This window comes from Orcinus orca, chromosome 3, assembly GCF_937001465.1.
Source record: "Orcinus orca chromosome 3, mOrcOrc1.1, whole genome shotgun sequence".
In the NCBI taxonomy this organism is placed as follows: Eukaryota; Metazoa; Chordata; class Mammalia; order Artiodactyla; family Delphinidae; genus Orcinus; species Orcinus orca.
The window spans coordinates 54,999,693-55,025,219 of record NC_064561.1 but is presented as its reverse complement, the minus strand read 5'-3'; the positions used below and the strand labels follow the sequence as shown (position 1 = coordinate 55,025,219).

The window sequence follows — 25,527 nt, the reverse complement described above, 5'->3', positions numbered from 1 at the left end:
CCATGTTGACTTTTTTTTTCCTTTCCCTCATATAGGACCCATTTTCTACCTTTTCTAACTGGAAAATTCCAAGCCTAATCTTTCCTCACCCCCATTTCAGTTATTCAGCAACATTCAACGAGTATGTGTTGAACACCTACAAAATTCCAAGGTCTGGAGATCCACTGATGAACAAAACAGAGCCTTATGCTTGCAGAACTTGTGTTCTAGTGGAAAGATACAGATAATAAATATAACAGGTAAGTAGGGGACTTCCGTGGTGGTCCAATGGGTAAGACTCCGCACTCCCAATGCCAGGGGCCCAGGTTCGATCCCTGGTCGGGGAACTAGATCCCACATGCATGCCGCCACTGAGAGTCTGCATGCCACAACTAAGAAGTCCGCATGCCACCACTAAGAGCCCACATGTTGCAACTAAAGATCACGCATGCCACAACTAAGCATGCTGCAATGAAGATCCTGCGTGCTACAACTAAGACCTGGCGCAGCCACAAGAAAAAAAAAAATCAAATAAGTAAATGATGTGGCATGTTAAAGGATGACAAGTGATATGGGGAAAAGGAAACTAGAGTAGGATGATGGGGATCAGGGATAGTGGGCGAGAGATGGGGGAGACAGTTTGCAGTTTTACAAAGGAGGGTCAGAGTAGGTCTCATTGAGCAGGAGACACTTGAGTAGACTTGATGGAGGCAAAGGATGGAGGGGAAAGAACATTCCAGGCAGAGAGATCAGCAGCGGCCCTAAAGCAGGAACTGTCCTTGTGTATCAAAGAAGAGAAAGGTCAATGTGGCTGGAGCAGAGTGAATACTGGTGAATACTGGAGAAAAATAGGGAGATGAGGTCAAGGGGTGATGGACAGATGCAGGAACTTGCGAGGTTTTGTAAGGACTTTGGCTTTTGCTCTTCCCTTGAAGATTTTGAGCAGAGGAGTGACATGGTTTGACATGTAATTTACAAGAATCACTGACTGTTAGGAACAGACTGTAGAAGCTGGGCGATCACCTAGGAGTCTATTGTAGAAATACAGCCTAGGGGTGATGATGGCTCACACCAGGGGCTAGCCATGGAGGTGGTATGCAGTATACCGCCAGAGTCTGGGTCTATCTGAAGGAAAGCCAGTGTTTTCTGTTTTCTTCTGCCTGTCCCTCTGGATTCAGTCTCTGGCTCTCCCCACCCTGCTCTATGCCCTGGGAGACTGAGCTGTATGAACTCCATCCAGAGTCTCTGTCCTGTTTCCCGTTGGGTTTGGCCGAAGGAGTTTCCCACTGAGTTTGGCCAAAAGGAATACTGGCAAGGGATCTGACGGAAGGAGAAGTGTGAGGTTGTGGTATATTTCCTCGACTGCCTCCTTTCGGTTTGGCTGAGCCCTCTACCAAGGGCACAGCTCTAATCGGGCAGCCCACCCAGAAAAGCTGCTCCTCAGGGGTGGGTAATGGCTCCTCCCTTTGCCCGTCAGACCTGAGTGGTGACAACTCCCTGCTCTTGCCAGCCCCAGAGTACCACGTTGTAAGTGGTTGTTTTTTCTTAACCCTGCCTGTAAATTTGTGCATAGTCCTTTTATTAAACTCTCCTCAAAGCATCCAGTTTGAGTGTGCCACCTGTTTCCTGCAGGGACCTGACTGATAGATTGGATGCCGGTTGTGAATGAAAGTGGAGTTAAGGATGACTTCTTTGGCTGCAAGACCCAGGGTTCACCAGGTCCTCCCCTTCTATACAACTTTGTGCCCCAAACCTGGCCAAGGCGACTTTGGGAGCTTCGTTCCCCTTGGCAGTACCCGAACTGCATAGAGCTTCTAAGGAGTAGAAGGTAAGGGTAAACACCGCCATACTTTCCCCCCTACCAGGTCTTCCAGACAAAGCCTGATAGAGAAAGAACACTGGACTAGGAGTCAGGAAGCTCCCTTGTCTGGTCTCTGTGGAGTAACTGCCTGAACAAGCGTTAGCAAATGACTGCTCAGAGCTTCAGTTTCCTCACCTCTAAAACCAGTAATAATGAAACCTAACTCAGAGACTTGTGGGGTAAGATCAAAGAACAGTGCTGTTTCTAGATTTTTTGATGATGGCTGTTCTGACCGGTGTGAGATATCTCATTGTAGTTTTGATTTGCATTTCTCTAATGATTAATGATGTTGAGCATCCTTTCATGTGTTTGTTGGCAGTCTGTATATCTTCTTTGGAGAAATGTCTATTTAGGTCTTCTGCCCATTTTTGGATTGGGTTGTTTGTTTTTTTGATATTGAGCTGCATGAGCTGCTTATAAATTTTGGAGATCTTTTGTCAGTTGCTTCATTTGCAAATATTTTCTCCCATTCTGAGGGTTGTCTTTTGGTCTTGTTTATGGTTTCCTTTGCTGTGCAAAAGCTTTGAAGTTTCATTAGGTCCCATCTAAAAATCTAGAAACAATAAATGCTGGAGAGGGTGTGGAGAAAAGGGAACACTCTTGCACTGCTGGTGGGAATGTGAATTGGTACAGCTACTATGGAGAACAGTATGGAGGTTCCTTAAAACACTACAAATAGAACTACCATATGACCCAGCAATCCCACTACTGGGCATATACCCTGAGAAAACCATAATTCAAAAAGAGTCATGTACCAAAATGTTCATTGCAGCTCTATTTACAATAGCCAGGAGATGGAAACAACCTAAGTGTCCATCATCGGATGAATGGATAAAGAAGATGTGGCACATATATACAATGGAATATTACTCAGCCATAAAAAGAAACGAAATTGAGTTATTTGTAGTGATGTGGATGGACCTAGAGTCTGTCATACAGAGCGAAGTAAGTCAGAAAGAGAAAGACAGATACCGTATGCTAACACATATATATGGAATCTAAGGGAAAAAATGTCATGAAGAACCTAGGGGTAAGACAGGAAGAAAGACACAGACCTACTAGAGAATGGACTTGAGGATATGGGGAGGGGGAAGGGTAAGCTGTGACAAAGTGAGGGAGTGGCATGGACATATGTACACTACCAAATGTAAAATAGATAGCTAGTGGGAAGCAGCCGCATAGCACAGGGAGATCAGTTCGGTGCTTTGTGACCACCTGGATGGGTGGGGTAGGGAGGGTGGGGAGGGAGGGAGATGCAAGAGGGAAGAGATATGGGAACATATGTATATGTATAACTGATTCACTTTGTTATAAAGCAGAAACTAACACACCATTGTAAAGCAATTATACTCCAATAAAGATGTAAAAAAAAAAAAAAGAACAGTGCTGGCCTCAAGAGCATGTGGTCTGGTGTGTGAGCCTTGGGAGCCAGAGGCCACGACTTGTATTGCAACCTTGTGGTTTACAAGCTGCATGACCTTGAGGAAGTTGCTGAGCCTCAGCGGCCTCATCTGTAAAATGAGAATAGTAATAGCATATGCTACCATGCAGGGGATTGGAACTTACATGACATGAGGGTGTGCTTGACAAGTGAGTATTTAGTAAGTGTTACGTAGTTAACAAATATTAAATTATTTCCTTCTCCCCTTCTGTGAAATGAGGGAGTTGAACTCAACACACAGGCTAACTTCCTTTGCTGATGTGAAATCTAGGGGTTTATTGAAAATTTTATTATGTAGCTTTTCAAAATTATACAAAAATGTATATATGCTAGAACAAATACCCATGTACCCACTACCAGGTTAGAAAATGAACTTTACCAAGGTAGTTTATATATTTGCATATAATGATTTCTCAGTGTTTTTAAATTTTGAATAATTGGTATCATATTATGAATTAATCTGCAACTTGCTTGTTTTTTTCCCTCAACAGTATGTTTGTGAGATTGTCCATTTTACTGCTGTTTGGTGTCACATTGTATGCATTTGCCACACTTTATTCATCCAGTCTCCCATGGATAGACATATACATTGTTTCCAACTTTTGGGATTACAAACAATGCTGCTCTGAACATCCTAATAACTGGTCCTGTGCACCCTGCCACAGTTTCCAAGTCTGAGTTTGTGAGTTTCTTTTCAGCCCTGCCAGATGCTGGTATGAACTCTGGTCCAGATGGGGGAAGGGGAGGAAGACTGGACTCGGGGTAGGGTTGGAGAGGAGGAGTTGGGGAGCTGAATCTCACTTAACAGGTTCTGAAGGCTTTGTAAGTAACAGCACTTAGAACCCAGTGTCTTGCAGATTTAAGTGTAAATGAATTAGAGCCATATGGATTACATTTGCCTTAAGTGACATGGGATTTGGAGGGTGGAGGCAGGGCTTCAGGGGAAGGTGCAGACAGTTTGTGTGTTGTCTCCTTTGCTCGCCAAAGACCTGTACTTCCCTAGCAGCCGGTTGTACGCAGAGGAGTGCAAACGATTAGCTGCGCAGGTGCCCTTCCTACAGCCTGGAGGAACCAGGTAGCCAGTGCATCCTCAGGCTGCCTGAAGGGGGCACTGAGGAGCCTCAAAGCTTCAGGAGGCTTAGTACTAGTTCCTCCTTTGACACTGCTTTGCTGTGTGGCCTTGGGCCAGTGTCCTGCTTCTCTGGGCCTTAGTTTCCTTCTTTGTCAATGAGAGGCCTGGGGGGGTGGGATAGCATAGTAATTAGAGCCCAGGTTTGAAACTATCTTCTGACCTCTTTTTGGCTGTTAGACCTTGGACAGATGACTACTCAGCCCCTCTGTGCCTCAGTTTCCTCATCTGTAAAATGAGAATATTAATAGTATCGCTTCATAGGTGGTTGTGAAGAATAAATGAGCTGGTAGTACACCTAGAAGGTGCCTGTCTGTTAGAAAGCACTCAAGTGGTACCACTTTTGTTTTTTCATTATGGTCCTTATCAACGATAGGTCCAAATCTGATTTTCCCTGGCATTCTCAGGCAAAGAGTATGGAAGTGAGCCTGAGAAATGAGAAAGGGTTCCCCAGTGGCCGGACATTTCCTGTTCTTGTGGCAACTACATCTCCACTTCATGTTTATCAATTACATACAAGGCTAAATGTGAATATGTACACATATGTTTACAAAATGGATCATGCTGAGTTATAATCTGTTTTTTTCACTTTCACTGTGCCATATATATATTTCCTTGTCATTAATACTCACCACCAACATTTGTCTGTATCTGAACCGGCGCACAGCAAACAACCATTTACCAAGTGCTTACTGTGCACCAGGCGTGGTGTTAAATGTTTTCCGTGTATGTCCTCATTTAATCCTCAAAACAAGAGCAGGCATTTGGTATTATTATCACTCCCATTTTACAGCTCAGGAAAGTGAGGCTTGGAGAGGCTAAATAAACTGCTTAAATTATCCCTCGAGTCCAGACCTGCCGACTCCTGCCCATAACTGCTGACCTGCTCCCAGGCAGGCACAGGATTGAAATACATCATGAAGTAACCTCAGGCCCCTATTCTTGGACACTTGGATTTTTTTCTGGCTTCTCACTCTTATTAACAGCATGTGATGATCATTCTTTTAGGAAGATCTTTGCCTACATCGAGATCGCTTCTTTGGGATAAATTCCCAAAGTGGATGGGATGGTGTTTGGGGCTTTTGTTTTGGAGATGAGGAGAAACAGAGAACCCCAGCTGGACAGGAGGGTTAGGCAGGAAGCCCTCTAGGAGGTGGGCCCAACTGGAAAGCCAGGATGCCTGACTAATCCACAGTACATGCTGCTTCAGTTTATCTGAGGGATGGTTGCCCAAGCTCCCCAGGCTTACCCTGAAGCCTTTAGGAATCTAGTTTTTTTTCCATCCTGGTTTTGCTGACTTGGCTGAAGTCCCTGCTCAGTGGATCAGCTGCAAGACACAGTCACACAACACCACACACACACACACACACACACACACACACACGCACATACAGCCTTCCAGGAATCAGGCATGAGGGAGACACTTGCTGGGAAGAGGCCAACTTATGGAAAGTGGGAGACCCTACCTTACTCAGAAGGAAAATTTCCTGGGAAAAACTGTTCACCAGATTTACATAAATCATTTCGTCTCTGAACTGGCCTGGGTTCATTTACCATTTTCATAACACCTTTATTGTTTCAGAAAAAAAATGACATGTTCATTGTTTTTTAAAATCCCTGAGAAATGTATAAATATATATAAATATATTTGAAGATGTAAAAGCATTTAAAACTCTGCATTTCAGACTGGGTGATATAAATCAGTGCTTTTCAAGCACTGGACATCTTGTTAAAATGCAGATTCTTTTTTTTTTTAATTAATTAATTAATTTCTTTATTTATTTTTGGCTGTGTTGGGTCTTCATTGCTGTGCGCGGGCTTTCTCTAGTTGTGGTGAGCGGGGGCTACTCTTTGTTGCGGTGCGCAGGCTTCTCATTGCGGTGGCTTCTCTTGTTGCGGAGCACGGGCTCTAGGTGTGCGGGCTTCAGTAGTTGTGGCACGTGGGCTCAGTAGTTGTGGCACATGGGCTTAGTTGCTCCGCGGCATGTGGGATCTTCCCAGACCAGGGCTCAAACCCGTGTCCCCTGCATTGGCAGGCAGATTCTTAACCACTGCGCCACCAGGGAAGTCCTAAAATGCAGATTCTGATTCAGGAGATCTGAGTGGGGCCTGAGCATCTGCATTTCTACCTGCTCTCAAGTGAGGCCGATGCCGCTTGTCCATGGCCAAGTCTGCAAGTAGGGAGGACCACAAGATATATTTGTTAAAACAGAGATTCTTCTGTTGTGGCATTGTAACTCCAAAATATCCTTATGTCAGAGCAAAGGGTCTTAAAATCATTTGGTCAGAGCCTCTGCTGACAGGTGGGGAAACTGGGGGCCAGTGGAGGGATGGAGCAAGCCCAAGGCCAGGGAGCTCGAGCCAGGGCATAGCTCGGGCCTCCAAGCTCCTTTCGTTTCCTCTGAACCTGGAATCTCGTCAGTTTTGCCCGTGGGACCAGCAAAGGCTCTGAGACTGGCTGAGGGGAGCAGTGGCCCATGTAAGGAACAAGGCCACCAGGCAGAGGGCAGACCCCACGCCCGCCATGCATACACTGGATGCTTTACATGCCTGCGTTCTCAGAAAATCCTCACTATGGCCCCACGCAGTACATCATCAACTCCATTTTACACAGAGAAACCGAGGCTCAGAGAGCAAAGCAATTTGTCTGCAGTCACACAGCAAGCGAGTGCGGAGCTGGCATGGGTCCTGTGCATAAGATCCCCCAGCACTGTCTCCCAAAGTCCTCCTTCAGCTCCCACCTTCAGGATCTCTACCTTACTGTGCTCGAACAATGGTTCACTTTCTGTTGGGGGAAAACCAGTATTGCTTGAAAGAGACTGTAGGAAATAAATACAACGATAACAAAACAGTGTTATTGAAATCTAGCTATATCTTAGCACCCTGCAGAGCCAAGGCCTGCTCTCCTTGTTAAAAGGGGAGATCAGCAAACATTAGAACCATATTAGAGACAGACTAGACCACACTGAGGCTTTCCTCTTGATGAACTTCAAAGAATCGAAAGAGTTGAAGAGAGAATAATTTTGCAGGACGTGGTCCCACCTCTACCAGTGCCCTGTATGAATTCCATCTTTCTTCCATCTCTCCAGCCAGCCATCTCACACTGCACTATGCTATCTTTGTGCCCTGAGCCAGGTGGTGTCAGTCAGGATTGCCTTCCTGGAAGAGGCACCTGGACCAGATTTCACATATAGGGAGGCCTAAGCCTGTGGCATCTCTACTTCAAGCTCCTTGCGTCCCAGGGGGTGCAGTCCTGTCTCCTCCCCAGGGGCCTTGGAATCAGTCAGCAGGCTGCCTGGAGCCAGGGCACACTCCCTCCCAAAGAGATGACCCACCAGCCTGTTTGCCTAATGTGACCACTTTGGAAAAATTGTTTGTTCTCATCCTGCTAAAAACAGCTTCAAAGTGACTCCTGTCTAGACTGTGCCAGGATCGATTATCAGATCCCTGACCTGATCGAAACCACAGGGTGACATAGTCATTTGCCTTAATGCAATTAAAGCAAAATATAATAATGTATCCAGGCCAGGGACAAGAACGAGGCTTCCTGGAAGGTGGGAGGAGAAACCAGCTCTGGATAACTTCTTCTCGGCTCGAAAGAAGTGAGTTTAGACTTTTCCTGCCTCTGTCTCCAGGGCAGCCTTGGGTTCTGGACTGCCCCTTGCTCTGCTGAGGGCCACCAGGTGAGGGTGGCCTGGAGGATGGGGAATCAGGAGGAAGCAGTTGTGGGATGGGGTGTGGGTGGGCGTGGGGTGAGCATAGGCCAGGAGGAGGGGCGCCGAAGAAGGAAGGAGGGAAGAGGGAAGAGATCACAGAGGAGGAAGTGGATGCAGCTGACTTGGTAATTCCCAGAATCTCTGACAAATCCCCAGTCCCAGGGAGACCAGAGCAAGCCTGGCAGGTCTTCGCAGAGGACAGCAGCAGGTGAGGTTAATCCAGTCATCACCGGAAGGCACCAGGAAAATGGGTTTTCACTTCTCAGGGAGCGACAAGAACAAGGAAGGTCAATGCAAAGACCACGGCCTTGTGGTCAGACACTGCCGGGCCTGCCACGCGCCTTCTGACCAACATCCCAGGGTTCTGGAGAAGAGCCGCCCCCCTGGGACAGGCAGGGAAGCAAGCCTTCAGAGCATTCCGTGGGGCACTCCACACACTGCCACAGGGCTGCTGGCACAATGTGCGGCAGACTGGCGGCTTAAACAACAGAAATGTGTTCTCCCAGTTCTGGAGGCTGGGAAGTCCAAAATCAAGGTGCAGGCGGGGTTGGTTCCTTCTGAGGGCTGTGAGGGTTCTGTTCCAGGCCTCTCTCCTGTGTCGTGGATGGCTGTCTTCTCCCTGTCTCTTGTCTCTGCATCACTCTGTGTCCAAATTTCCCCTTCTCATGAGGACACCAGATGTATTGGATGAGGACCCACCCCAATGACCTCATTTTAACTTGATTACCTCTTTAAAGACGCTGTGTCCAAATAAAGGCATATTTTGAGGTGCTGGGGGTTAGGATTTCAACCTATGAATTTTAGGGCAAGGACACAATTCAACCCCTAGCACTGTCCATGGAGAGCCCCCCTCCACTGCTCCCTTGAGGGGAGTGAGAGAGGAGACTGAGCTCTGGGGATGCCCAGTGCCCCCTGTTCCCTGACCCTGGGAAATCAAGTCCCCTTCAGGGGCCTCACTTGCTCTTCTGTGAGTGGAAGTGGAAACACTGCCCCCATTGCATGGAGAAGAACACTACAAGCGCCTTCCTTTCCATGTTTACCAGACTTTGTGAGCTGGGAAACATCTTTGGGAATCGTGTGTGCTCTCCTTTGCCAAACTCAGGTTTCCTGAGGACGACTTCCTACCCCAGAAAGAACAGCTCTGGTTCCCGTTCTTCTCCTTCGTCTTCCTCTTCCTCCACCTCCTCTTTTCATTGACTCCCAGAGGCTCTCGTTATTTTATTGTTTGCTGTTACTCGCTGCCCCTTATCACGGATTTCATTTTGCAGAGGTTGTCCCAAGTGCTTTACCATCTTCGTCTCATTTTACCCTCCCAGTAACCCTATAGGATAGGAACTATTGCTATTCCCATTTTATAGATGAATAAACTGAGGCTCAAAGAGCTGGGGTAGGGCCCAGAAGACAAAGCTGGGACGCTAATGGGGAAATTTTCCACAAGGCAGATCTCAGCTCCGCAGCAGGAAGGCCTTCCTCATGGGCTGCCTGGAAGGTAGGGAGGTACCCATCCAGGACCCTGCCTGGAAGATCATGGGCCCTTAGAGTCTTGGGGTGACAGGGATTTGAGGGGTTAAGTCCAAATGCCTCTTCTGGGTCACATAAACCCCTCTTTAACACCTCGAAGGCTCAGCCAATGAGAGACCTCAGGGGAGAGGTACGGACTCTGGCAAACCCTCCCAGGCCGACTTGCCAGTTGCCCTGACAGCAGCTGCAGAGCACATGGCAGGCACTCAACACACACGTAATAAATGTGGGGCCAATCATCTGCAGTCGCAAAAATAGCCACCTTTGGTACGAGATGACCGTTTACCAGGCTCAGGCTAAGAATTAGACCTATAGTTTCTTGTTTCAGTTCCTCCTCTCCCAAACCCTGTGGGATAGGTACGATTATTACCCTGGTTTTACAGCTAAGAAAGCAAAGACCAAAGAGGGTTTAGTAACTTGTCCGTCTGCCTGACTCTGAAGCTCCGGACAACTGCATTAGTGGATCTCAGACCCTGCCCACAGTAGGGGGGCGTATTTATTTAACTGTTCCAACAGCCTTGGATTTCCAGCAACCCCCAGCACACAGTGGGTGCTTAATAAATACTTAATGAATTAATGAACTGATTCATTCATCAAACCTAGTCCACTGAGGTAGACATGTTAACCTAACAAACAACAAAATCTCTTTGGGCCCATAAGATTCCCCCAGCCCAGTGCCTGGCACACAGTAGGTGCTCAATAAATATTTACAGGATGAATGGCCCTCTGGCCCCTAATGTGAACAACTCTGCCCATAAATTTCAGCTCTAGGCACTTTGAAGTTCCCCCAGGGAACAGCTGCTTTTCTTGTTATCGAGGCCCCCCTGCCCCCATCCTTCCCCCCCCCCCGGCCCTCCTGGCCCCCTGGGCCCATCCAGGCCAGGGACCTGGGGCCGCCAGAGCCGGGAGATAAGGATGATGGATGGCCAGTCGCCTGGCTCCACTGAAGCCTGGGGTTTCCTGGGAGCAGGAGACAGTCTAGTGATTCCAAAGCCCCTCGGAATTCGAGTGGAGAGAGCTCGAGGAGGGGGCGGGGACAGGGGCAGCGTACGAAGTGTCCCTATCTCCTCAGAGATGCTGGACCCGACAGGAGGTTTCAGCACCCCCTGGCCACCTTGATCTCCTTCCATGTTGACAAGGCTTCCTTTCAGCATGTGCTGGACACCAGGACTCATCATTGGAGCTTCCAGTGGGAGTCTGGAGGATGGCCTCCCCCTCCATCCCACCCACCCCTCCCCCCTGCATTGGGCCCAGGATCTGGAGGCAGGGCAGGCTGGCTTCCTGCTTTGCAATCTGGGCTCTACCGTTAATTGAGTCCTTGGCAAAATAAGAAATCATTTAACACGTTGTACACCTTAAATTCACATAACGTCATAGGTCAAATATATTCAGTAAATTTTAAAAAAAAGAAAAGAGTTTTCCTCACTTGTAAAATAAATCTTGGGGGAGGCTTTCCCACCCAGTAATGCCAAGATGAGATTTTAAGTAGCTAAGGGAGAATCAGCTGGGACTGAACACAGTGGATGCTGCCTCGATGACGAAGCTGGCTTAGCCTTGGATCCCGGCAATATTCGTCATTGGTTTAATTTAAAATCTCTGATCCCCAAACCAAGACACTTACTAGGTTTGGGTAGATCGTAGAGCCTGAACACGTTAGATTTTGAAGGACTCTGTGAGACTGAAACTTGTAAGTTTCTTTTTGTCCTTCCCTCTCTCTGGATATATATATATATACACACACACACACACACATATATATATATTTAATTGCAAACAATATTTGAATGTCTTCCTTGTTTAAAAAATACAGATAAAGTGCCCGACACAAGGTACCCTCAATCCTGGACTACTCCCCTCTCTTTCCAGAAACAAAACCATCGTTTGGAGATGCACCCCGCAAAGCCTCCTCAGCACCTTTTAATGTATCTGTCCACCTACAGCCAGATATCCAGAAGGGGTGGGGTTTATATCAAGGGAATCAGCCTACCCAGGTCTTGGTACCACCTCTAGCACTCAGCCCTGTGGCCTGGAGACCCATCCATGCTGTGACATAGGGGCACATCTGGTTACACCTTACTGGGGTTCAGCTCACGGTCGGGTGGCCCGGCCTTTCGGGGAAGCTCTAAGAGGGCAGAGGCTTGGTCTGTCTTGTTCAGCGGTGATTCCCAGTGTCTAAAACAGGGCCTGGCAGTTGTTACTCAATAACTATCCCACGAACGAAAGAAGGGATGAACACATGCATGATCTGTTGCATGTAAGACATTGCAGTTGCTTCCAACTTTTCACCGACACAGCGGGTGCTGTGATGAGCATCCCAGAACGTGCTCCCCGTGTTCACTTTTGAGGGACAGTAACTTGTGGAGGCTCCCTGCAGCTTTGAAGAGCACAGTTTGAAATCCTCTGATTAGGTCCAAGCCTTTATTTCGTAGATGAGCACTGGGAGCCCAGAGAGGGCCGACCGCTTGTCCCAAGGTCACCTAGCACGTCAGGAATTGAGGAGCGCCTTGGGGGTAGCTTGAATTCTTCTGCCGTCGTGTACTCTCTTAGTACCTACACTTTCTCTGACTCCCAACTCCAGCCTGTGCCCCTCAGGAGGGTGACTCTCGGGACAGAAGGTCTGATTCACTCTGCATAGAGAGGCGTCTGCCTCCAGAATCAGGAGGATTTCATCCTGGGGTTCTCGTCCCGCTATTGAAATGTTTTGGGGGCTTTTAAAATATTTATTTATTTATTTTGGCTGCTCCGGGTCTTAGTTGCGGCACGCAGGCGTCTTAGTTGCAGTATGTGGGATCTAGTTCCTGACCAAGGATTGAACCCAGGCCCCCTGCATTGGGAGGGCAGAGTCTTACCCACTGGACCACCAGGGAAGCCCCCCAGTATTGAACTGTTGAAGGATCTGGGTGAATCACGTTTCCTCCCTGGGCCTCAGTTTCTCTAATCTATAACTCTGGCCTAGTGATTCTTGACTAACTCTTGTAGTGACGATGACAAGAAAGAGTTTGTGAAATACACAAGAGGCATAGGAATCTAAGACAGGGCTAGTTCAGTTTACAATGTAGAATTTTTAAAAACAGTTTTCAGATTAAAAGATATAGCAGGTTTCTACTCTTATAAAAAAATGAAAAATTATATATATACATATATATGTATTTGAGTTAGTTTGTATAAATACAGAAAACTAACAGCAGTTACTCCGCAAATGTTAATTATCAATGGACTCCTCTGGAGTTCAGAATTGCCGAGGAAGTAAAGAGGCTATTAACATTTTCTTACTACACCCAGTTTTGTTGGTTTTCTAAAAGCTTGACAAAACAAAAGATACATTTACACATTAAGTATGTAACCTCAAAAACTCAAAAGCGAAAAGATAAATATTGCTAATAGGAAAAAAATTAAAGCAAAGGCTGCAAATAATTTTGTTTACGAAAGTAAAACTACAAATAGCTAAACAAGAAAAAGATCTTTTTCTTGATCAAATAGAGACAAATTAAAACAGCAGTGAAATTTCCTTTTTTGCCTATAAAATTGTAAAAAGTGATATGAAATAAAGACCAAAAGGTTTTCATTCCTGCCTAGGGAGAGGGTAATCATGATTAGGGATTAGCAGGAAGGTGGGGACATCCACGCCCCTCACAGCGATGACATGTCTGTCCTGTCCTGCTCCCCAAGCCATCCCGAGGACAGGGGAAGATGACAGGACAGGGTCACCGCTTCCTTCAGCTCCCCCCCTCCTCCAACTGTTGGCGTCTTCTGACCCACTGCCCCCACCAGGGACACTCCTCCCTCATCAGACCTAAATTCCCCTTCTTCTGATAAAAGAGTCCTGGATCCTGTGACAAAACCGGAAATGATTGGGAAGGTGCCTGGTGCACGCCGACTGTCCCCTACTCCCAAAGGGATTGCTAGGTTCAGAATAGAGAACCCCATTGTGGGATTGATGGTCATCTCTGTGAAGCCCCTCCTTCTAGGCAGAACTGCTGGCTTTATTTTGGTGCGTTTTTTTAATGGGAATACACTGCTATACTAGGAAGAGCCATTAGCAGTCATCTGGTCCAGTAGCCCCATTTTATAAGGGGAAACTGAGACATAGGAGGGCTTATGAGAAACCCAAATCACCCAGCTGATTGGATGGAGCTATGTCTAGAACCAAGGTCTCTTGACTCCTGATTCAGTACTCTTTCTGCTCAGATTGATATTTTTATTCGTTTACTGATTCTGTTCTTTAATTCCGGCATATCGAAATCTACTATCTCCCTGGCCATGGCTAAAAACCCCGCTTGTTCGCTTGGGGAAGGAAGTCGTCCTGAGATATTATACGTTCACGATGGAAATCATGTAATATTTAAAAGGAGAAAAGATGGGAATTCCCTGGCCGTCCAGTGGCTAGAACTCCACCCTTTCACTGCCGAGGGCCCGGGTTCAATCCCTGGTCGGGGAACTAAGATTCTGCAAGCCGTGCAGAGCAGCCAAATAAATAAATAAATAAATACTTTAAAGGAGAAAAGATACAGTTCTGACATTTATAATAAATAGCATTAATAATAAGCTGTAAACATCAATTGAGAAGTAATACAGGGCTTCCCTGGTGGTGCAGTGGTTGAGAGTCCGCCTGCCAATGCAGGGGACACAGGTTCGTGCCCCGGTCCGGGAGGATCCCGCATGCCGCAGAGCGGCTGGGCCCGAGAGCCATGGCCGCTCAGCCTGCGCATCCGGAGCCTCTGCTCCGCAACGGGAGGGGCCGCAACAGTGAGAGGCCCGCGTACTGCAAAAAAAAAAAAAAGTAATACAATTAAATCATTTTAAATAATAAAAATTTTTAAATAAAACAATTAAAATCCCCTGATTAAATCACAATATACAGATGCAAAACACAGGGCCTTGTTAATGTGTTTGACACATGCCTTTGTCTTTGTTTTACTCAGCCCATCCCCTTGACCAAGAAGATCTGCTTAGCGGGAGATGGAGGAAAGTTGCAAGGAGAGCCAGACGGTAATTCAGTCTCTATTTATCACAGAATTCATGTCAAATACTTACTGACCTGCCTGAAAATGTGTCTTGGTGTTAAGCAGATTCTCCTTTTAAATTCTCAAGAAAAAACTATTATATAAAATGGTGGTTAAGAGTAGGGCTAGGCAAAGTTTTCTGGTTAATAGCCAGATAGTAAATGTTTCAGACTTTGCAAGTCAGTGATTCCCCTTGCAATTGTATCGTGAAAGCAGTCACAGGCAACACGTAAACAAGTGAACGTGACTGTGTTCCAATAAAACTTTATTTATAAAAACAGGAACTCCCGATTAAGAGTCAGCCTTGGGAGTCAGACTTTAATTGGCACCCCAACTCTGCTGCTTCTTCATTTGTGAGACCTTGAGCAACTGGCAAAATTATTTGAGCTTCATCTGTGGAATGAGGATAATAATTGTACCTGGTCACAGAGCAGGTACTCAGTGGAGCACCATTCAGCTCAAGCATTTGTAGGTGCTCAATAAATAGGACCTAAACAGGTAGGACACAGCCCACTGTTCTGGAAGAGACCTGGGTTCCCATTCTAAATCAATTGCCCCTACAAGCCATTTAACCTTGGCCAAGTATGTCACTTAACAGCTCCAAACTCTGTTCCCTCCCCCAGTAAAATGGGAAGAGAAACTCATTTATTGCCAGGACCTTTTTCTTTTAATTCATTAATTTATTTATTTTTGGCTGTGTTGGGTCTTTGTTGCTGTGTGCGGGCTTTCTCTAGTTGCGGCGAGCGGGGGCTCCTCTTTTTTGTGGTGCACAGGCTTCTCATTGCGGTGGCTTCTCTTGTTGCGGAGCACGGGCTCTAGGTGCGTGGTTTTCAGTAGTTGTGGCACGCAGCCTCAGTAGCTGTGGCTCGCAGGCTCTAGAGCGCAGGCTCAGTAGTTGTGGTGCACGGGCTTGTTTGCTCTGCGGCATGTGGGATCTTCCCGGACCAGGGCTCGAGCCCATGTCCCCTGCAGTGGCAGGCAGATTCTTAACCCCTGCGCCACTTCCCTGGCAGGGAAGTCCCTGCCAGGACCTTTATATACATTCTTACTTAACTCTCACAACAGCCCTTGTGTTTGTCTCCATTTTACAGAGAGGAAACTGAGTCACAGAGAGGTGAAGCGTTTCTTAGTAGTAGAAACCAGATATTTAAACAGGGACTCTCTGATTTCAAGGGTTGAGGTATTTCTTTCCACTCAGCTATGTTGCTTCACTAGAAAATGAGAAGAGGCATACGCTTCATAAAGCCCTCCAATCCATAAGGCCATGGGCTCCTGCATCTCCCATCTGGCACCTGAATCTCCTCCCAGCATTCCTGCCTAGCCTCTGTTTCCACATCACCAGTACATGGGGGCTCATTACTGCCCTAGACAACCCACTTCCTCCTTGATCAGCATTGACTGTGGTAACATCTTGAACTGAATGGACCTGTACCCCGTCAGTTCCACTAAGAATCCAAATCCTCCCTGAGGACCCCGAATTTTTATCACCCTTCTACAGGATGCTCTCCCAGGGTCTGATGACAGCTCTATACCCCCAGACTCTACAGCCCAGTTCCTGCAATTACGCCTCCTCCCAGGAGACATGGCATGGAGGCCCCTGGCCTTCCTGCCACCCCACCCTGGGGTGTGGGGACACACTCCAGTGTGTCTCTACCCCTGGAAGACTGTGGCACCCAGAACTGCGTTCCTGCCCAGGGCGCTGAGCTGTCACAAAAGTGAATCAGCTCGGGCCCATGATAACATCTGCACAGCCAGCCTGAGGGGCGGGTGCTTTTTGCATGGAAGGGGTGGGTTTGGGACACAGAGAAACCTATTCTGTCCTGTGGCGGGGAGTGGAGGAACATCAAGAAAAGAGGCTCCCCTTTCTGAGGACAAACTTTTGAGAAAGGAGGATCTCGGCCTGACTCTTACAGAAGCTGGGTCTTCAGGAACCCGCATGGACAGGTCGGGTAGGAAGGACTTACCAGGAAGGGGCAAGGCTGTTGTGGAAACAAGATTGTGTTTTTTAAGCCGAGAGGATGAAGAAGGCTGATGATGCTAATGTAATCATTCAGAGGGTACTGATCTCCCTGACCGCTGGGAAGGACCCCTGGGCTGGAGCCAGGATCCCTAGATTCTATTCCCAACTCTGTTGCAAAACTGCTGTGCTGTTAGGCCAATCATATCTCCTCTCTGGGCCTCAGTTGACCCATCTGTGGGATGATGGGGGGCTCCCTCAGCCTCTTGGAGAGACAGTATGATGTAGGGGTAAGAGCTTAGAGCTCTGGAGTCAGATGGACCTGTGTGAATCCAGCTGACCCTTCCTGGCTGTTTGACTGCAGGCAAGGTACTTAACGCCCTGAGCCTTGGTTTTCTCATCTATAAAATGGGATAATGATGAAGTGCTCCATGCACCTGGTCCCACTCAGTAAACGGGGGTTATGGTGGGGGTTGTCTCATCCTCCTCAGCATTCTGAGAGTCCACAAGTGGGAGTGGGAGCCATGAGGCGCACATCAGGGTGGGGCTGTTGGCAAGACCCTGAACGACCTCCAGGTCCAGCTTTGAGGGGCACTGGCACTCTGGCCGCCTCTGCTGCCTGCATGGTCCTCCTGCCAGGCCTTTGCCCTCTCTGATCTCTCCCCGGTCCAGATGCCTCTTCTGCTTCATCAGCTCAGTCCTGCTTACCCTCCAGGACTCTGTTTAAGAGCCATCTCCCTCTGGAAGTCTTCCCTGACCTCTTCCTCCCCTGACATCTTATGGATTCTCTTTGTGAAACCCATGCTTGGCAGCCTGAGATGTTGCATCATCTGGTGGGTAAAGCTGAGCTGCAGGCAGGGCCGACTTATCCACTAGGCACAGGACTGAGAGCTCACGATACATGTCAAGGTCCACAAAAGCATTTTAATATCTTTTTAAATGAGAAGAAAAACATGAAAATACTAATAATGAACGTACAAAACAATGAATTCATCTTTATACCAACACAGTGGTACTTTAGAATCTTTTTTGGTGGAGGAAATGGCTCATGAAGGCGGAAGTGCCCAAGGCCCACGGAAGTCCTAACGCGGCCCTGACTGCAGGGCTGTGTCTGTGCCTCCCTGTGCATCCAGGTCGAGCACAGAGCTCTGCCCAGAACGGCTAGACTGAGGGCAGGGACGGGGGTCTATCCTTCTCATCACCATAACCCCGGTGCCTAGCACGTAGGGGCTTGATAAAATATGTATGGCAAAGCAATGTCAGTCGGAGGACACATGTATATGTGTGTGTGTGTGTGTGTGTGTGTGTGTGCGCCTCTAACAGTCAGACAAGAGTCTTTCCTGCATACCTTTGTTTCCATCTGCAGAATGTGACTAAGCAAAATCAAGGCCAGGCACTTAGAATCATAGACTCATAGGAAGTGAGAGTTGGAAGGGATCATTTGTTCATTCCGTAGACATTTCCCAAGCACCAACCATGTGCAGTCTGTGTTTGGACCCTGGAGACCACCCCTGGGGGCTCTAATGGCCAGTCCTCAGAGGGACTTCCAGGGCCCTAAGAACCCCTGAAGGTGTAAGTAAAATTTGGAATCTGCACCTGTAAAATGTCCTTCCTAGAGAGACACTCTGACATCAGACTGCCAAAAGGCCAGTGTCTCCAAAATGCTAAGAACCACTAGTTCAAGTCCATCACCCAACAGGCTTTTTTCAGAGTTGGGAAAATGAGGCCTAGGACAAGGAAAAATGACTTTTTCAAGGTCACACAACTAATCGAGGGCAGAGGTGGGCCCCTCCAAACATTGACATCTCCACGAGAAGACCCCTTCATTTGTTGGCAGGGGTGGATGGAGAAGGGCCTGCCATCGAGCTGGTTCTGTGGGTCTCTGGATTCCAAGGAGCCTCTCTTCTGAACTCCCGCCCTCCAACACACACACTAACACACACACACACACACACTCACACACACTCTCTCACACACACACACACACACACACACACACACACACACACACACACACACTCACACTCCCAGGCATCTTTCACAACAACCCCCAGGTCCAACCATCGGAGGCCTGGTTTGGGGCCTGCCTCAAGTCAAAAGCAGATAACCTCTCCCAGGGATGTATAAACATCTAGTGGGCGTCCAGGGCAGAAGAATGTGGAAATGGATTCTTTTCCCTCTGAGCACCGAACATCTTCTGCCAAGATTGCTTCGAAGTTTCTGGGACCTCTCAGCTCTGGGCCTGAGGCCCTTTGTGTCCCCCAGATGTTTTCTCCCTGTCAGTGACTTCTGCAACCTCAACAAAGCAGCCTTCTCAAGCAGCCGGGATCCCACACTCCATCTGCACATGTCTTTGTTCCAGCCCCACACGTTCCATGGCTTGCAGCCCACAAGCCAGGGGTTGCCAGCTGTGGGCTGGCCCTTCCTTCAGAAGGGTGTTAGTGGAGGAACCTATGGGAGATTTTATATGGAGACAGGTGGTTTGAATTTAAGCGGAGGGCACAGGGGAGCTAATTAGAAAGCCTAGTTGTGGTAAATAGATATTTGTTTTATCTTACTTTTTTTTTTAATTTATTTATTTTTTATTTATTATTTTTGGCTGCATTGGGTCTTTGTTGCGGCGCGCGGGCTTTGTCTAGTTGCGGGGAGCGGGGGCTACTGTTCGTTGCGGTGCGTGGACTTCTCATTGTGATGGCTTCTCTAGTTGCGGAGCACAGGCTCTAGGCATGCGGGCTTCAGTAGATGCAGCGCATGGGCTCAGTAGCTGTGGCTCACGGGCTCTAGAGAGCAGACTCAGTAGTTGTGGCACAGGGGCTTAGTTGCTCCGCGGCATGTGGGATCTTCCCGGACCAGGGCTCGAACCCGTGTCCCCTGCATTGGCAGGCGGATTCCCAACCACTGCGCCACCAGGGAAGTCCCTTATCTTACCTTTTTAGAGAACTAAATCTTAGAAAAACAGAACTGAGCTTAAAATTAAGCAACATCCTTTCTCGCCCGAGCTACAATTTGTTTCCAAGTTAAAAAAACAAAACTCTCCACAAATTTGGTCAAAAGAATCAAGGAGAAATGCACTGAAGCTTTTGTCCAAACCTGGGGACCAGAAAATGTGGCAGACGAGCCCCATGTAACTCTGGGGACTGTGGGTTTGGACTCAGCGCTGAGTAGGCGGAAGGGAAGCAAGCACAGGGACGCATGGAGACTAGAACCCTGCCATCCATCCGCAGTGTTAAGAGTTGTTGCCAATGTTTGGAAAGCGCAAAAAATGATTCCCACCGCTGTCTTTATTTAACCTTCTTGTTGCTATTTACCAGTTCTGCTTCACAGGGTTGAATTCTGGATGTGTTTGGAGTGACCTGGAGTCCATTTTTGGAAATGGAGACTGTGTCATTGAATGACATGGTGCTCCAAGCATGGCCAGTGCGCCTGTGCACATGCCTACACATGCGCACACACGCACACACACATGCACACACACCCCACTCTGCTCCAAGGACACCCTCCTCACACAGCCCTCTCCTCAGCCTCCCCAGACCCCCTTTTGGTTTCCTCAGAACTTGCAGAGAACTTGGCAAGTTCTCTTCCAGAACTTCCTAAGCTCAGCCTCCATCAGAAATACTCATGCAAGTGAAAATCTGCTGAGGTCCTCAGGAGAGAATTCGAAGGCCCCCTCACACTGACCACAAAGGATGACAGAAGGAAGTGTCTTAGAATCAGAGCTACTATAGAACCTCTCACAGGGCTGTGGTGAGAATTCAGTGCCTGTTGCTCAGCCCAGAACATAGTGAGCGCTCAGGAACTATTTGTTGAAACCCATGATGGCAGGAAAGGAAATGCTTGAGGTTGTTACTTCCAGCCAACGCTCCTTCCCCAGAACAAGTCTGAGACTGTAACGTGTCGGGGACCTTCATATCTCGGGGCCCAATGACAGGCCTTTTGGGGGTCAACCAAGCAACTCAGAACCATAGAAAACGGGAGTTGAAGGGATCATTTATTCAGTTACTAATTCAAATAGTATTCAGTGGTTATGTTATTAATTTTATGGTTGGATCCTAAATCCTAAACCTGTTTGGTCGTGGCCTCCAGTTTGAAGAATATCGCAAAAATCCATCTTCCCTTTTTTTTTTTTTTTTTTCCTGTACGCGGGCCTCTCACTGTTGTGGCCTCTCCCCTTGCGGAGCACAGGCTCCGGACGCGCAGGCTCAGCGGCCATGGCTCACGGGCACAGCCGCTCCGCGGTATGTGGGATCTTCCTGGACCGGGGCACGACCCGTGTCCCCTGCATCGGCAGGCGGACTCTCAACCACTGCGCCACCAGGGAGACCCCATCTTCCCTTCTTACCGAGGCATCTCCCTAATGGACGGCCAGTTGGCCTCTTTTTTTTTTAATTAATTAATTTATTTATTTATTTTTGGCTGCGTTGGGTCTTCGTTGCTCTGTGCGGGCTTTCTCTAGTTGCCGCGAGCAGGGCCACCCTTCCCTGCAGTGCACAGGCTTCTCATTGTGGTGGCTTCTCTTGTTGCAGAGCATGGGCTCCAGGCCCATGGGCTTCAGCAGTTGTGGCACGCAGGCTCAGTAGTTGTGGCACATGGGCTTAGTTGCTCCACGGCATGTGGGATCTTCCCGGACCAGGGCTCGAACCCGTGTCCCCTGCATTGGCAGGCGGATTCTTAACCACTGCACCACCAGGGAAGCCCCAGTTTTCTCTATTCCCTTTTATCCTCATTGCCCATTCCTATCTTACACACACATACACACACACACACACACACACACAAGACACACACACAAAGGCAAATGTTCTGTTGGTTTAATTTACCCATTTTTTAAAAATGAAATATACATGGTTATTTTGCCTGTGTGCATATTTATGTGATAAAAGAGAAATAACATAAAAATTACGATTTTAACCGTTTTTAAGTGTAAAATTCAGTGACATAAGTGTACAATTCAGTGACATTAAGTGCATTCATGATGTTGGGTAGCCATCACTGCTATCCATCTCCAATACCCCCCCATTTTCCCCTCACCCTGCTCCTGGTAACCACTATGTTACTTTCTGTCTCTATGAATTTCTCTACCTGCCTATTCTAGATAGCTCATACAAGTGGAATCATACAATATTTGTCCTTTTGTGTCTGGTTTATTTCATTTAGCATAATGTTTTTGAGGTTCACCCATATTGTAGCATGTATCAGAATTTCTTTCCTTTTTATGGCTGAATAATATTCCATCATATGTATACACCACGTTTTGTTTATTCATTTATCTATTGACGGATATTTGCCTTCTTTCCACCTTTTGGCTATTGTGAATAATGCTGCTATGAACATTGGTGTACGAGTATCTGTTGCACTTCCTGTTTTCAATTATTTGGGTATGTATTTAGGAGTGGAATTGCTAGTCAAATTGGAATTCAATGTTAAAGTTTTTGAGGAACTGCCAACAGTTTTCCACAGTAGCTGGGCCATTTTACATTCCCACCAGCAACGCACAAGGGTTCAGATTTGTTATCAGATTTGTTATCACTTGTTATTTTCCTGGTTTTGTTCTGTTTTGGTGTTGGTTTTTTAAAAATAGCCATCCTAGTGGGTATGGGTGGTAACTCATTGTGGTTTTGATTTGCATTTCTCTGATGACTAATGATGTTGAGCATGTTTTTAAGTGCTTATTAGCCATTTGTATATCATCTTTGGAGAAATGTCTATTCAGGTCCTTTGCCCATCTTTCAACTGGGTTGTCTTTTTACTGGTGAGTTGTAGGAGTTCTTTATATATTCTGGATATTAATCCCTTATCAGATATATGATTTGCAAATATTTTCTCCACACTGTGGGCTTTCTTTTCACTCTCTTGATAGTGTACTTTGATGTACAAAAGTTTTTAATTTTGATGAAGTCTGATTTATCTTCTTTTGTATGTGCATAGCCTGTACTTTTGGTGTCATATTTTAAAACTAATTGCCATGAAGATTTCCCCCTGTATATTCTTCTAAGAGTTTTGTAGTTTTAGCTCTTAAGTGTAGGTCTCTGATCCATTTTGAGTTAATTTTTGTACATGGTGGGAGCTAAGGGTCCAACTTCATTCTGTTGCATGTGGCTATCCAGTTTTTCTAGTACCATTTGTTGAAAAGACTGTCCTTTTCCCGTTGAATGGTCTTGGCATGTTGGAAAATAAGTTAACCATATATGTTAGGGTTTATTTCTGGGATCTCTTTTCTATTCTACTGGCTTCTATGTCTATCTTTATGCCAGTACCACAAATGATTTGATTACTGTGGCTTTGTACGTTCTGAAATCAAGAAGTATGAGACCTCCAACTTTGTTCTTCTTCTTTTTTTTTAATATATAAATTTATTTATTTATTTATTTTTGGCTGCGTTGGGTCTTCGTTGCTGTGCGTGGGCTTCCTCTAGTTGCGGGGAGTGGGGGCTAGTCTTTGTTGCGGTACGCGGGCTTCTCATTGCAGTGGCTTCTCTTGTTGCAGAGCATGGGCTCTAGGCACCCGGGCTTCAGTAGTTGTGGCTCGTGGGCTCTAGAGCGCAGGCTCAGTAGTTGTGGCACACGGGCAGCTTGTGGTATCTTCCCAGACCAGGGCTCGAACCCGTGTCCCCTGCATTGGCAGGCGGATTCTTAACCACTGCGCCACCAGGGGAGTCCCTGTTCTTTTTCAAGATTGTTTTTGGCTATTTGGGATCCTTTGAAATTCCGTATGAATTTGAGGATGGGCTTTTCTATGTCTGTAACAAATACTGTTGAGATTTTTAGAGGTGTTGTATTGAATCTCTATGGGTGCGGTGTCATTGCTGTATCTTTTTTCACTTCACTTTCAAGATCCATCCATGTTGCCATGTGAGCATTGGGTCTGCCTCTGTCATATCTAACTTCTGCTGCTCACTCATGGTTACCCATCCTCTGCCCTTTGAGGGACATACGGTTCCTTCCAGTTTCCCACGAACACAGCAAAGCTGCAACACACCCCCTTGGGCCAGCCCGTCTGCATGAGGATCTCTGTGATATTCCCAGTGCACGTATCCATGCGATATAATTGTGATTAGCTAACACTTATGGACCCTTTATTAATTGCCAGGTGCTGTGTGAGCACTTGGTCTGCGTTCTATTATTTATTTATTATTATTTTTAAATTAATTTATTTATTTTTGGCTGTGTTGGGTCTTCGTTTCTGTGCGAGGGCTTTCTCCAGTTGCGGCAAGCGGGGGCCACTCTTCATCGCGGTGCGCGGGCGTCTCACTATCGCGGCCTCTCCTGTTGCGGAGCACAGGTTCCGGACGCGCAGGCTCAGCGGCCATGGCTCACGGGCCCAGTTGCTCTACGGCATGTGGGATCTTCCCGGACCGGGGCACGAACCCGTGTCCCCTGCATCAGCAGGCAGATTCTCAACCACTGCGCTACCAGGGAAGCCCTGCATTCTATTATTATAATAACATCTCTGTGGAAAATGTATTACTATTATTTACCAATGTACATACGAGGGAACTAAGGCTCAGAGAAGTTAGGAAATATCCCGGCCAGCATCTGAACGCAGGCCAGCCTGGCTCTGGCACCTGTAAGCCGCATCCCTGTGCTCCAAACCACGCCCCCCGACCACGGGACATCAGGGCCCGGCTTACAGTGCCTTTAGTCTCCCTATGTGCTGACTGCACATGCGCCAAGTGCCCGATGAACACCTGAGCTTCGGGGACCTGGAGCCTAGAGAGGGAAAGCCCAACATCACCAGCAGCCGCTGAAGGAGCAGCGTGAGGCCCGGAGCCCAGGCCGTGTGACCCCTGCCCGTCAGCGTGCTTCAGGCCGGCGGTCAGGAGAAGGGTCACAGGGCGCACGTCTCCCTCGGCGAAAGGCCCTTCTGGCAGCCCATAAATCCAGCTGGACCCTGCTTATCCTGTTTATTGGATTAGCGGACTGGGCGTCTCCCTATAAATCATCTAGGGTGATTTACGGGGAGGCCCTGGAAGGTCTGAAGGCCCGGCTGACGTGGATCCCTGGGAGGGGCAGATAAGTGCTGCCTGAGCCCCCTCGGCCCACCTCCCCATCCCAGTGAGGGCTGGTGATGGGGACCTCTTGCTCTACCACCCCCATCCGGTGAGTCACTCCACGGTCCTGTTCAAATCTGCTGCTCTTCTTGCAGGCTCCTGGCCTAGTTGAAGAGTTCCAAAGGCAAAGCATCTGCTTTGGGCTCTTAGGGCCCGTCTCCATCAAACGGTGCAAAGTAAGAATGATAAAATATGACAGGCAAATTGCGAAAAAACAAAGAAACCAAACTGTGAGAGAACTGAGGTTGCAATCTGTATTAGACAAAATGCATGGCTAACTTATACCATGTGCCAGGTACCTGTCGACCTTTTTTTTAACATGAATCATCATTTTACACCACAATAGACCTATAAGATTACCCCCATTTTACAGATGAAACCACTGAAGCACAGAGAGGTGAATTGACCAGGGCCAAGGTCACAAAACATGAATCCCAGTAATGAAGGTGCAATTCAAACCAGGCAGTCTGCTGCTAGAGCCAGGAACTTACTTCTTCCTTCTGTTCTATCAGTGCACAGGCAGGGGTGTGGTGGGGAGAGGAGTTGGCTAAGGCGGTAAAGTGGCGCATTTAAGATACGGGCTTTGCAGTTGGAAAGGCCAGGATTTAGGTTCTAGCTCAGCCACTTACTAGCTTGTGACATGGATGAGTCACTTTAATTCTCGGTACCTCAGTTATTCTTCATCTGTAAAATGCACTAATAATAACAAGTCCTTCCTATGAGGGCAGGTCCCCTTCTGTATGTTATGAGTAACAAATAGTGTATTAAAGATATGCGTTGCACAATGCCAGATGTGTAGTTAAGCATTCAGTAAGTGGTAGCCTATCGATTGATTAATTTTTACCCTGATCTTAAGGAGTTCATGAACCAGTG

The 25,527-nt window shown here is 47.4% G+C and overlaps 1 long non-coding RNA gene across 1 annotated transcript in view; it reads left to right on the top strand.

Moving 5' to 3' along the window:
• The first annotated feature begins 54 nt into the window (after nucleotides 1-54).
• LOC117197059 (uncharacterized) overlaps nucleotides 55-25,527 on the top strand; it is a 65,237-nt gene continuing 39,764 nt past the window's right edge. The window contains exons 1-3 of the long non-coding RNA XR_004477535.2: nucleotides 55-239; nucleotides 1,612-1,807; nucleotides 14,570-14,636. This is a non-coding gene — a long non-coding RNA (uncharacterized LOC117197059). The remainder of the gene's footprint in view (nucleotides 240-1,611; nucleotides 1,808-14,569; nucleotides 14,637-25,527) is intronic.